General features: G+C 57.1%; 1 pseudogene; it reads right to left on the bottom strand.

Moving 5' to 3' along the window:
* Positions 1-10,299: 10,299 nt before the first annotated feature.
* The window catches only part of LOC127060597 (olfactory receptor 14J1-like), a 12,347-nt pseudogene continuing 9,045 nt past the window's right edge, over positions 10,300-13,601 (bottom strand).

Below are 13,601 nucleotides of genomic sequence, written 5' to 3'. Positions count from 1 at the left end.
TAGGGATAAGGCACCACTGGGTACTGATTCACTGTTCTTTTGTTCACTTCTCTCAAATCTTGGACAAGCCTGCAGGAGGACTCCTTCAGCATCTGGCCCATCTCTTTCACTAGAACCCCCACCCAACCTGGGTGGTCCATTTCTGAGATGGGCTGTGGGGCAGGGTCAGGCTCTGAGGCAGCAGCATCCCTTGTCTCTGGGGTAGGTGTCAGCGTGGTTATCCAGGTTAATCTTCCCTTATCTCTGAATGCTAAATGTAACAGGCCTATCAGCAACACCAACCACTGTATGGTATCATTAGCACTTAGAGTGGATCTGAACCCTTTGAAAACTGGTGGGGCAGACCCACAGAGTTGGGTGAAGGGCTCAGAGAAAATTTCCCCCGGTGTCATTTCCTCATGGTAAGTACCAGTATTAAAGTAACCCCAAAAACATACACTTAGTGTCTGATAGCTCTGAATCCATGTGCCTGCCTTCCAGAGGAAGTTAAAAATCCATTAATTCCTCACCTTATTAAGCCATAAAGCAAACTGGATAATAGCCACAGCAGCCTTAGTTATGGTTACCCTGTGTTCCCAGGGAGGCCCAGGCTGCTCCTGATGGGGCAGAAGGAAGAGCTCCAGGCCCTCTGTAAGGGTGAGTGAGGGCAGCGGGCTGTCAGCAGGGGCTGGCTGGGTGAGCTGCAATCCCTGGGCAGGGAGCTGCAATCCCTGCCCCGGCTGTGGTGGGCTTCGCTCCTTGTGTGGATGAGGGGTGGCACGGGCAGAGCACACAGAGATTTCAGGGATGCAGGCAGGGGGATTCATGGCCAGCACCTTGCAGCTGATCCCCTTGGCCCCTCGTCTCTTGTGGCCATGGCAAGAGCTGGGTGGGATGGCTCTGGCTGAAAGGTCTCCTTGGATTCCTGCACATCCAGGTTCTGACTGTGGCTCTTTTCCTGTCTCTTTCAGCCCCTCAAGGCCTGAGTTAATACAACAGCTCCTCCTGCATAAGCATATTTGTTCAGGTGGTGTTCAAGGGAAGAGCTGCAGAATTACTTTCATCTGCTGGCTACGAACCAGTGTCTCTTTAAGACCTCCAGATCCCTTGGAAGGTGAGACCACCTGGAGACTGGAGGAGATCAGCTGGAGCTCCAGGCACAGCTGAGCCTCTGGGAAGCTCCCATAGCTCCTGCCTTCTCTCTTGCTGTTGACAGCTCCCTCCCTCCAGCCCTCAGAACCTGCCCATCCCCTTTCTTCCCTCCCAGCTCATCCCTTTGCTTTGCCTTCCATTAATAAACAGTTTGGCTTCTTTGCTTTACCTGCATCTCTGTGGAGCTGGAGCGATGCAAAACCAGATCCCTGGGACACACAGGCCCCTCCTGCCATTCTCTTCCACACCGGGTGTCATCATTTGAGCCTGGCGCAATGCCAGTGCCCCCACGAGAATACCTCTTTCCCTGGCATCCACTGTGAGATGTAATCAGAGACAGAGCAAAGCAGGCTCCAACTTGAGGTTGAAAATGAAAAAAAAAACTTTATTAACCTAAAATGACAAAGAAAAACACACAGAACACATAGAACACAAGATGAAAACCTTCCAAATTTCTTCCTCCTCCCCCCACCAAATTTCCAGTTCCATTACCACCCTTTAGATAACCAATTCTCAGTTCCTCGAGAAGAGAGGAGTCCCTCTTGCACCACAGACTTCCCCAGGAAACAGTCAAAACTTCTCGTGTTTCCGTGTCATGTGTGGCACCGCCCGGAGAACATTTTGCCATCGTGACTTCTTCCTTCCATGTCCAGTGCTCTCACCACTGCACATGGACCAGAGCTGCTTCTAGGGTTTTTCCCTTTAAGGATGCTTTGTCCAGTTCCAAAAAGAGCGCAGTCCCTCTCCTTTTGGGACACCTGTCCCCGCCAAATTTCACCCCCTGGGGCCGAGGGATCTCTTGAACAGAGATCATCTTCTTCTTCTTCTTCTTCAAAGATGGAGGGCACCACCACCACCCTCCTCAGCCGTCGTCTCTGTTCACACACCTCCACATCACTGCACTCTCCTGGCTCTGAGCCATTGCCTCCCCCTAGAATGCAGTCTCTGTGTCACAGGAATACAAGTGGTTCTGCTGTGGCTATACAAGATAAGTCCAGCCAAAGGCCACTCCATCATCTCCTCCCACCTAGGATTCTTCTCAACATCCTCTCAATCTCATCAACTTCAGGAGGAATCAGCATTTGCAAGGTTTCCATCCTCCCCAGAAGGGTTAAAAGTCCCAGGCTCTGCCGGTTTGCTTCATGAACTCCCAAGCCTGGCTGCCTTGCTGGGCACCCCCCCCTTCTCCTTCACGCCAGCCGCGCTATCACAGGCACGGGCTCTGGCTCTTTCCCTCTCTCCAGGGGGAGGGAATGGGGGATGGCTGCCCGAAGCCCTTGCAATGTTCTCCTCCACCCTTGCGCCCAGGCCTGGCCTACCTCCCTCCAGCCTCATGGCTCCCCTCCCCCCCTGCCCAGCTCAGGGCTGGGCAGGGAGGATCTGGTCAGTTCAAATCCGGAACCCAAAAAGAAATTCCCATGGGAGTTCACAGCTTTTAACCCCCTGTGTTCTCAGAGGCGTATCCATGCCCTCAGTGGACAAACCAGGTGCCAATATTAAAATCTGAATACCGATTGGCTTGACCACACCATCACAAAAAGCTTCATTTCCTCTCAAACCACGACACCGTGTTTTGTGCACAGACACAGAGGAACGAGGGCAGATCAGGCTGGAAACGTCCTGTGCTGAAGGTCCAGTTCCAAAACACTGTGGAGTTACAGATCTTGCTGAGCACCCTGGAGCCCTGGATGTCGGAAGAGCAAACCCAGCTGTGAGGGATTCCATGGCAAGCATCCACGGAGGGAAAAGGAGCTTGGAATGCTGGAAGGTTTCAAGAACGGCTTCCTGAAAGCACAGCAGTGCTCCATTCCTGCACAGGATCAGGGAAAGGGCAGAACCAGAGACCGTCTGGACTTTACAGAGAGCTTTGGGTGCGCCTAAGGGCAAATGAATCCGCAGCACGGTGCCTGAGACTCCGAGGCGCGACCGTGCCAGTGCCCGGAGCGCTGTCAGGCAGTGCTGGGATCCCAGGTGTGGTTCTGGTCCCCACAAGTGAGGAATGGCAGCCCCAGGCTCAGAGCCAGTCAGAAAGCCAACCAAGTGAGACCAGAGGGAGGGCACCCTTCCAGTTTCTCTTGGGTATGGCTGCATAACAGCCCCTGCTGCTTCTTCCTCCACCTGTGTTTGGGGTGTGCTGGTGGAAGAGCCAGCCAGGTTGTGTATTGGTGTTCCCCAGGAAAGCTACACATTTGGGGAAATGCCTTTGGAGGAAAGGGGCTTGCCTCTCAAGGAAAGTGCTTCCCAGGGAGCTCCCAGTGAGGTGGGAAGGGTGATCCAGGAACCATAGGCCTGGCAGCCTGAGCTTGCCACTGAGGAAGGCCTTGGAGCAGATCCTCCTGAGTGCCGTCCCATGGCATGGGCAGGGAACCAGGGGGTCTGCTGGAGGGTGGGAAAGCTTTGCGGAGGGACAGGGACAGTGGGGTTCCTGGCAGGGTGTTGAGGGCTTCTGTGTGGGAGTTTGGGGGTGTTGGTGTTGGTGGGGTGTTGGGGAAGGAGTTGTCTGCAATGTGAGAGTTCTAGGCTGGAATTTGAGTCAGTTTGAAGGCAGCATCTGTGGTTTGGCACAACTTTGGTTATGGAGGACAGAAAGAATATCTGTGACTATTCTTGTTCATGGTCCTGATTCTCCTGCAGGGAACAAGAGGGGAGAGCTGTACTTTACTGGCCACTTAGATATCTGTAGCAGGGGGAGGATTAGCCCTTTTGCCATCTACACATTTTTTTGGGCTACTTTTGTAACACTGAGTGGACTTTATTTTTTGAGAGTTTTTATTCTTTAAGAATATTAGGATAATATCCCTTCATAGAAAACCATTTGCAATCCAAAGAATTGCCCTTTTTTTACCTCTGTGCAGTGTTATTTTAAGTGACTCTCAGTGGATGATGTTAAGGCAAATGAGTTGCTCCTTTGAGACAGGAAGCAGAATTCTACCTCTTCACCTTTTCAGGCCATCCCAATGAAGTTGGGAAGTTTTCAAATTTTTGGAACTACTTGAGTTGAGCAACGGGAAGTAAAGCTTTCCTGAAGTGAGGATTCCTAAATGCCAGATTCTTCTGTGCCTTTGCCACTAAGGTGTTTTTGAGCTGAAGGAAATTACTTCTATGAGAAAATAATTTCAGAAAATAATTTTTCATGGAGTGAGAGCTTCTGACCGAGACCAAGTGTTGCCAGCAGTTGCTCCAGGTGCTCCTGCCAACAGCCCCTGCAGGAAGGAGCACAGCCCCCAGTGCACGTGGGCTTTGGCTCCCTCTGGCACAGAAGCCCCCTGGGGGCACAGGTCTCTGGGGCAGGAGATGGGCACCAGCGCTGCCAGGGCTTGGGGGGTGGCAGGTCTGCTTGGGCAGGGACTCTGCCACCCCTGCTGATGTCAGCGCTCCCCAGGCCGCAGGGGTCAGAGCAGCATTCATGTTCTGGCCCACACGTTCCTTGTCCGTGTCACACCAGTGGGTTTAGGATGGCCACCAGCCAGGATGTGTCCCAAGGAGGCCGAGCCAGCTTCTGTGGAAGGCCCCGTGCCCTGCCCAGCAGAGCCCTGGGGGCTCCTTCTGCTGCCCTGAGCCCACAGACCAGGGCAGCGTTTGCTGATGGTTTGAGCTGTTCCTAAAGACCTTGTTGGGCTGTCTTAGACACTTGGGGTGAGAGATTCCTTCAACCTGGGCCACTTTGGGTGGGCTGGGGGTGGCCCCAGGGCAGGCAGCAGTGTGTCCAGATCCCTTTGTGACACAGTGCAGCATGGGCACCGTGGCATAGAACAGGTGTCCAAGGGCCCTTTGTGACACGTGGTGACATAGGAGCTGGCAGTGACAAGAGCACACCACAGTGCCCGGAGCACGCAACGGGACAGGACGGGACAGAGCGGTGCCGTGAGGAGCCCCCACACAGCGCGCTCGTTCGTGTCCAAACCGGAGCCTTTCTGAGGCATTGTTCCTGCAGCTGAGCTCGAGGCCTGACCACAGGACTTGCCGACCCGTGGTCTCCCTGAGGCTTCTCTTCTGCAGGTGCCCTCGAGGGCAGAGCGTGGGACTTGGTGCCCTGCAGGCATCTCCCATCCCTGCCGCCAGTGCCCTCAAGGCTAGACCACAATCTTTTACAGAAGTCTCCTGTCCTTGTGGCAGGAGCCCTTGGGACTGAGTGCAGGACTTGCTGTCCTGTAGCCTTCCTGAGGCTTCTTTATTAAAGGTGCCTCCCAGGCACAACTGCAGGACTTGGTGACTTGGAGCTTTTCCAAGGCATCTCTCCTGCAAATACCAACAAATCCAGTCAGAGACATGGAGCAGAAACCCCCGAGAGTGCCCAAGCTGGCCTGGGTGGAGGAGGAAGAGGAGGAAGAAGACCCTGGAGCTGCCCCAGCACAGGAGACTGAAGAGGTGGTGCCATTCCAGCCACCACAGGAGGGTGAGTGGCAGACCTGGGCGCAGGGCTGGATGCCTGCAGCCAGCTTGATCCCATGCCCATGCCATGCCATGCCATGCCATCCCTGGGGACATGCCCACGGACAGGACGGAAGAGGGGCCAGGCAGACACCCCACAGTGGCCGTGCTCCATCCCCCTGGGGCATCCTGGGGCTCTCCCTGCCTGGGAAGCGCAGGGCTGGGCTGTGTTCTCTGGCCTCTCCCGCAGCCCCTCAGCTCTGCCTGTGCTCACTCTTTGCCAGATGCAGCCGTGGAGCGCACGCGAGAGCAGGAATCCAGCCATGGCCGCTTCCGCAGCACAGCTCAGGTACCTGCAGCCATCCCCACCTGGGCTGGGCCTGCTGTCCCTGCTCAGCCGAGCACCGTGTGTGGAGCAGTCCATGCAACATCCCCGGCTTCTTGCCTTTCTCCTACAGCTCGTCCGTGAGTTCCTCCGCAGCGTCCGGCAGGGAGAGACCAGCACCACGGGCACTGGGCTCAGAGCTCACTCAGAGCTCCTGGGTCATGAGACCAGTGCCGCCCTGCTGGATTTGCTTGTGGAGAGGGGTGTTACAAGGCCAGAACAAGTAAGCAGCCTGTGGCCATGCTTCAATTCCCCCATGAGTCTCGTGGCTTCCCAAGCCGCGCCTGCTGGTCCCTGGGAGCCTTTGAGGCTCATGCAGTGCACTGGGAAGGGAAGCACTTCCCTGGGGACGCTGGGGACATCGCTCCCTCTGGAAGATTTCCAAGCCTCCCCGTGCCTTCTCCAGGTGCCCGCCACAGTGAGGTACATTCACCACTGGCTCCTGGCCAATCCTTCTGCTGAGCACAGGCTGGACAAGACCCTGCTGAGTGTCACCAAAGAACACCCGGGTGACGCAGTGGTGACGCTCCTGCGTGTGGCCCCATCCTGTGACAGGTATGGGGCCCACCTGCCCAGAGGGCTCAGGGCTCCCCAGCCCATCATCCTCTACAGCCAGTCCCAGGTGTCTGACCAACAGAGAGTTCCAGGGCCCTCTGGCTGCTGCCTTTCCCAGCCCTGGCACGTCAGCCCCCGAGCTTGCTGCCATGCTCCCTTGCCACCCCTCCGGGCTCCGTCCCCACAGGGCTGGGCTGCCCGGGTGCCGCTGGCGAGGGCCAGTGGGCAGAGGCAGAGCTGGTGGTCATCCCGGGTGCCTAGGGATGCCCAGGCCACGGTGCTGTGTCTGAGACCCGCCCTGAGACAGAGCTCTAACCCCACAGAGCTGCCATGGCCATGTGGAAGACCATCATGGGCTCGTCCAGGACTGCGAAGCCAGTGCTGCTGATCCTCCTGGATGTGCTGGGGAGCTGGCCAGAGCATCGCACGTGCACCTCTGATGGGGACAAAATGGGTGTCTTTGCCCTGGCTGTGAGTTTCTGACACTGGCCTTTGCTGGCCCCAAGGCCGCCACTCCAGCAGCTCTCCATCCTCCTTCCTCTACTGCATCTCCCTGCCTCAGGCGCTGGCCCAAAACCTGGCCCAGTGGCAGCTTCAGGCCCACGAGGCCTCGTTCTCTCCCTGCACAGTCTCTCTGGGCTTCTCCCTGCCAAGCTCGAGCCCTGCCACACGGACACCTCGGCACTGAGCGCTGTCTCAGGGGGGCTTTGTCCTTTGCAGGCAAGTGTGGTGATGTGGAAGATGCTCCAGGAGCCCCGCGTCTCAAACGTAGTGACGGTATATTTTCCCCGCCTATTTGTGCATCTGCTCTTCCAAGTGTTCTTCAGCACAGAAGAGATGCCAGAGGAGGTCAATACCTTCTGGAAGCAATGCCAGGAAGAGCACGGCCTTGCCACCAGCCCAAACAGGTGCTCCATCCCAGTCCTCCTGTCCCTGGCACGTGGCCTGGGAAGGAGCCAGTGCTGCCAGTGTGACCTGGGCTTTGCTCTGCACACAGGTTTGCAGTGCAGACCCTGAAGGCCCTGCTCTACCGAAAGCAGCACAAGGATGTGGTGATGTCAATGGAACGCAAGCGTTGCTGGGACACGCTGCTCTGTGCTGACACCCGCCACTATGCCGTGGGTCTGCTGGCCAGGTGAGACTCCCCTTCTGCCCATTGCTCCCGGCATTTGTGCTCTGTTCCCAGGGTGTCCCACACAATCCCTGTGGCCCCGGGACACAGGGTCTTGTCACTGAGGGACGGCAAAGCTGACTGGAGAAGGCTGGGAGGGGAGAGAGCCCTGGGGGAGACACCTCCTAAAAGGCCCAGGTGCCTTTGCAGGATGGTGGTGAAAGACCACCAGGCTCTGTGAGCCTGTCCTTGGAGAGATTTGCTCAGGTTCCTGGTCTCTTTTTCGCCCTCCTAGGGAGATGCGCCATGCTTGTCCTCGCTTGTGTTCCAGTATTGCACTCCACCTCCTTGGGCTCCTCAGCACGCAGGAGCCACACTGGGATCTGCCCGCCCTGGCATTCCTTGTGGAGGTAAGCCAGGTGTCAAGCCCTGCCTCACTCAGCTGCCTCCCAGCTCCCTGCCCTCTCGCCGCCACAGCCGCCTGGGACGGTGCCTGTGCCTTGCGCTGCTGCCCGGGCACAGCCCTGTGCGGCTCCGGGCTCCTGCTGGCCGGGCTCCCTCTCACTGCCCTGTGTCTTTCAGGTCCTCGAGTGCCTGGATTCGAGTGAATGTGCTGACAGTGTTGTGAAGGTCTCATCAAGGTACCTGCAAAGCGAGTGCAGGGAGAGGCGTCGCCTGGCGCTCAGGGCCCTTCTCGAGCTCATTGATGATCCCTCAATGGTGAGAAGGGGGCAGCGGCTGAAGCTGCGCTGGGCAACGCAGTCACTTAGCCTTGCCTGGGCTTCGGGCACTGGGGCAGCTGCTCCCAGCTCTCCTGCCTCCCACTTCAGCTGCCCGAGTGCTTCAGGACAGCCCTTTGGCCTCTGGGCCCTGCGGCAGCAGGGTGGGGTTTCACAGACTTGTGTTCCGCACAGGACGAAAGAATGTGGAGCTTGACCGAAAGCCTCATGGACCTTCTGTGGGACAATGATGCAGAGATAGCTGGGATGACACTCAGCTTTATATTCCTGCACAAATACATCCTGATGTCAACCCCCATTGCCCTGCAGCTGGCTGAGGCGCTCCTGCCACTCTTTGACCACGTAAGGCTCTGTGCCCACAGCCACAGCCACTGGGTGCTGCCTGGAAACTGTGTGCCCTGTGCACTTCCAGGCCTGTGCCAAGGAGGGCCTGGAGGAGCCAATGCTGAGGTATTTCTTCCTTTTATTTCATGTAGGAGAATACCCAGGTACAGCTGCTCTCCATAAAACTTTTCCGAGACATAATAGAGATTTTGGAAGAGAGAGAAAAACCTTTGGAAAGCCCTGTGCACCAGAGCGTGCTTCCACTGCTCTTCCACTGCCATGATGAGAATCAGCATGTGGCAGAGGTGAGGACTTGTGGGCTGCTCCTGTCCCCCTGTGAGGGTGCTCGACCGCCTCCTGCCCTGCGCCTGCGGGACCGCAGCCTCCTCCAGGCCATGGCACAGGGATGCCGGTCCCATGCCCCGGGCTCTGGGGCCATCTCCACATCTCTGCTGCTCTCCAGGCTTCTCGGGAAATGCTGCTTTGTGCGGTCAAGTTCATGAAGAGGAGGGATCTCAAAAAGCTGGTGAAGGAGGAGAAACTGTGGAAGTTCAGCAAGTGCCTGGTAAGGACGACCGAGAATGCCCAGCCTCAGCCTGGAGAAGGCCCCTGAGGGCGGTGCTCAGTGTGCGGGGCCGGGCACCTGTGCCCCTGCCTGCTGCTCCACCCAGAGGCCGCGCGGGCTCTTCTCCAGGCTCCCGTGGTCCTGAGCCAGGTGCCTGTGGAGCCCCAGCCCAGCGAGGCTGCGGGGTGGGCCGGCACTGCGGCTCCCCGGGCAGCAGCCGGCCCTCTGCCCCCTCCCCTCGGGAGCCCGGCGCCAGCGGCTGCTGGCCGCGCCTCAGGGCTGTGCGGGCAGGGGAGGCCGGGGCTGGGCGCAGGCAGCGCCCGGCCCAGGGGCTGAGCCCGCGCCAACCCTTCCTTCCCTCCCGCCGCTCTCTCCAGCTGGCAGAGGACAGGAGCAGAGCGGCCGAGCACCTGCGCCGGGCCCTGCGCTACCTGCAGAGCCCACAGGAGTCCCTGCGAGAGGCGGCCATCAGGTTCATGGGTGAGCCACGAGCCCGGGCTCCCTCCCCGGCCCGCCGCAGCTCGGCCCCAGCCCCGCCTGCTGCACCGGCAGTGCTGGCCAGGCCCGGCGCCGTGGAGCCCCGGCTGGGCTCGGCGCTGCTGCCGCCCTCTGGCAGCCGAGCCCTTGGGCGGCAGCGTGCGGCCAGGGCCCGGGCTGAGCCCTGCCGGGCCAGCAGGCGTGTGGCCACAGCGCTGGCAGCTGACAGGCTCTGTGTTCACAGGGATCGCCGGGCAGAGCTTGAGGGGGCAACAGAGAGAGCTCCAGCTGATCTGCAGTGGTGAGTGAGGGCAGTGGGCTGGCAACGGGGGCTTGCGGGGGGAGAGCTTCGAGCCCTGCCCTGGCTGCAGGGGGTTCTGCTCCCGTGGGCAGAGCACTCTGAGATTTCGGGGCTATGTGTGCCTTTCATTTCCAGCAGCTTTGGGCTGATCCCCTTGGTCCCTGCTCCCTCCTGGACATGGCAAGAGCCAGCTGGCATGGCCTTGGCTGGGTGCTCTCCGGGGATCCCAAGAGATCTGGGATCTGACTGTGGCTCTCTCTTGCAGCCCTTGAGGACCAAACAAACGATGTCAGCCTCGCCGTTGGAAGCCTGGCCATTCAAACATTGTGCGTCCTCAAGTCAGTAGGCCCGGCTCCGATCTCCATGTTCCAGCGGCTCCAAAATCACCTGCGCAGGGCATGGAAGACACAGCCTCGCCTGTCACAGCTCGGCTGCTTGCCCTGCCGGAGCTCTGTGGAGAGCTGAGCCAACAGCCTGTTTTTGCAGAGGCCACCCCTGAGGCAGGAGGCATTTCTTGTTCTTCAAGGAATGTTATTTTCTTTTTTTTTTTTTTTTTTTTGGGTTTTCTTTTACAATGTAAATATAGACTTTGTTATAATACACAGCCTGCCAGGATCTTTCTTTTGCTGCCCATGGTCCACAGGGCATAGGGGAAGAGGGGGAAAAGGGTGCTTGTGCTCAGCCAGCTGCCCAGGTGTGCAGTGCCACAGGGATAATGGCCAGAAGCCCCTTGGCCTTTGGTGGTTCTGCTGAAGCCTTTGTGCTGCTGACAGAGCGGCTGGGGAGGGGCCGGAGCTGCTGGGCTCCCTGCGAGAGTGGTGCCTGGAGATGGGCACAAGCCCTGTGCCAGGCAGGAAGCGCCATCCGTGTCCTCCTGCCCGTGTGCTGCTGCCTGCGTTGCTGAGGGCTCCGAGGTGCCTCTGGCTGGGGCTGCTTTGGAGCTGCTGTGGGGCTGTGGTGCTGCTGCCGGGCAGCTTGGCCGGGCAGGGGGAGACCCTGAGGGGACAGGGCACCGGGAAGCCCTGAGCAATTGGGTGTCAGAAGCCATATGCAGCCCCCTGGCAGCTGCCTTGCTCCTGCCAGAGCTGACTTGCAAGACGGATCCTGGGCGCCCAGGATCTAACAGCATCAGTGTTGTTGGAAACAAAAATGCAGGGAATTCTCAGACCTTTGGTCTTGTCAGCAGACCTTAGAATTAAACACAGGATTTGACCTGAGACCTTGGAAAGGGCTTCCAAACTTATGTGCTAGATGTGCGAATGTGGGTTTATAGTTTATAGCAGAGACACATGAAGGAAAGTTGAAGTGGAGGAAAGTTGAGAGTTGTAGAGTTCAAGATTTAGAAAAAATAATAGTTACAATGGTAAACAAGAAGCTTAGGATGCAGTGCTGTAGGTTTGTGTGTCATAACATGGTTGGTTGGCTAAGGAACCTGACACTGTAGCATGAGTCTATAGGAGGAAATATTGAAGGATTGGGTCCAAAACATAGATATCCTTGTTGGCAGTGTCTTATTGGCCAACAAATCCTTAAAAGCTCTTTTAACTAGAAGTCTTGCGGCCTTGAGAGCCATGCGGTGGAGATGGGAGCCAAACTCACCCTTCCTGTCTATGCAGAAGATAAGGAAAAGAAATGGCATCATCTAAAACACTCAGAGGTCCGCTCTCTAGCTCGTTCCTAACTCCTTCCAATCCCCCAAAGTGTGATTTAGCAACAAACAGATGACAAGGACTCATAATGCTGGCTCTTTAACTCCAAAGCAGCTGCTTTTGAATCTTTCACATAAACCTGTGTATTTATGTGCCAGAAATGTATCATTTTAGGAAACTTTCCCAATGTATTTGAATGGGGGTTTGTTTGAATGGTGTTTGAGGAGAAAGCCTCCCAGCAGAGATCTGGGCTTTGGCCTAGCTGTGTCCCTGCTGATTGTGAAGTGTGCCATCAGCTGCAGGACTTTCTGGGCTAAAAATATCATCAAGTCACTTGGACTTGCTCCTTTTGGCCTATAAAAGCTGGACCCACTTTCAGGGCAAATTTGGAGACCTCATCTATGGGTGGATGGAGCACCTAGGATTTTCCCAATTGCTGGGAATGGTTCTCCAGGTCCCCGGTGTAAAAGGGGGCTCCCCAGCAACTGCGCATCTGCGAGATGAGAAACAACTGTCTTCATTTGAAAAGACAGGTGTCTGCTAAGGAAGGTAGAAGCCTTCTCTGAAATGGAAAATGTAAATCCCGTCCTTTCAAATGATTATTATTTAGAAACTAAAATGCCTTTAGGGAAAACTATGGGAATAGGACTGAGCCCACAAGGCAGGGCAGCATTTGCTGATGGTCTGAGCCCTTCCTAAAGATCCTGTCGGGCTGTCTTAGACCCCTGGGGCCAGGGATTCCTTCCAACCTGGGCCACTTTGGGTGGGCTGGGGGCAGCCCCAGGGCAGGTGGCAACGTGTGCAAGGGCCCTGGGTGGCACGCTGCAGCACGGTCACCGTGGCACGGAACGGAAGCCGGTGTCCAAGGGCCCTTTGTGACACGTGGGAAATAGAAGCTTGCCCGGGTGCTCGGAACAAACAACGGCGCAGAACGGGACAGAGCGGTGCCATGAGGAGCCCCCGCACAGCGCACATTTTTCTGTCTGACCCAGAGCTTTTTCCACAGCCTTATTCCTGAGTCTGAGCTTGAGGCCCAAGCACAGGACTCAGTGACCCATGGCCTTCTGAGGCTTCTGTTCTGCAGCTGCTCTCAAGGACAGAGCCTTGGACTCGGGGCCCCGGAGCTCTATTCCAGGAAATCTCTCCTGCAAGTAGCTCCAGTCAGTGGCATGGAGCAGAGACCCCCAAGAGTGCCCAAGCTGGCCTGGCTGGAGGAGGATGATGAGGAGGAAGAAGGCTCTGGAGCTGCCCCAGCACAGGAGACTGAAGAGGTGGTGCCGTTCCATCCACCGCAGGAGGGTGAGTGGCAGAGCTGGGCCGCAGGGCTGCAGCCTGCAGCCAACTTGGTCCCATCCCATGCCATCCCATGCCCTGGGGACATGCCCACGGACAGGACAGAAGAGGGACCGGGCAGATACTCCACAGTGGCCATGTTCCATCCTCCTGGGGCATCCCGGGGCTCTCCCTGCCTGGGAAGCGCAGGGCTGGGCTGTGTTCTCTGGCCTCTCCCACAGCCCCTCAGCTCTGTCTGCGCTCGCTCTTTGCCAGATGCAGCCCTGGAGCGCACGGGAGAGCAGGAATCCAGCCGTGGCCGCTTCCGCAGCACAGCTCAGGTACCTGCAGCCATCCCCAGCTGGGCTGGGCCTGCTGTCCCTGCTCAGCCCAGCACCGTGTGTGGAGCAGTCCATGCAACATCCCCAGCTTCTTGCCCTTCTCCTATGGCTTGTTCGTGAGTTTGCTGCCCGTATCCAAAGAGAGTAAAACACAAAACAACAAAGTTGTTTTATGCGGTGCTTTATTGAGGGCCCTGGGGGTCTCTGCGGACTAGCGTCCCAAAATCAGAGTCCCCGCTTCCCAGCAAACTTACAGGATTCTTTATACTTCTCTAAGCTTTCCTTGACTAACGGTTACATTGTATCTCTAACAGAACATTCCTTAGGGACATACATCATGTAGATGACAATTTCTTCCTCTACTGCACATTCTTTAGAT

This window comes from Serinus canaria, chromosome 25, assembly GCF_022539315.1.
Source record: "Serinus canaria isolate serCan28SL12 chromosome 25, serCan2020, whole genome shotgun sequence".
NCBI lineage: Eukaryota > Metazoa > Chordata > Aves > Passeriformes > Fringillidae > Serinus > Serinus canaria.
Note: the sequence above shows the minus strand (reverse complement) of the source record. Positions and strands in the feature narration are given on the sequence as shown.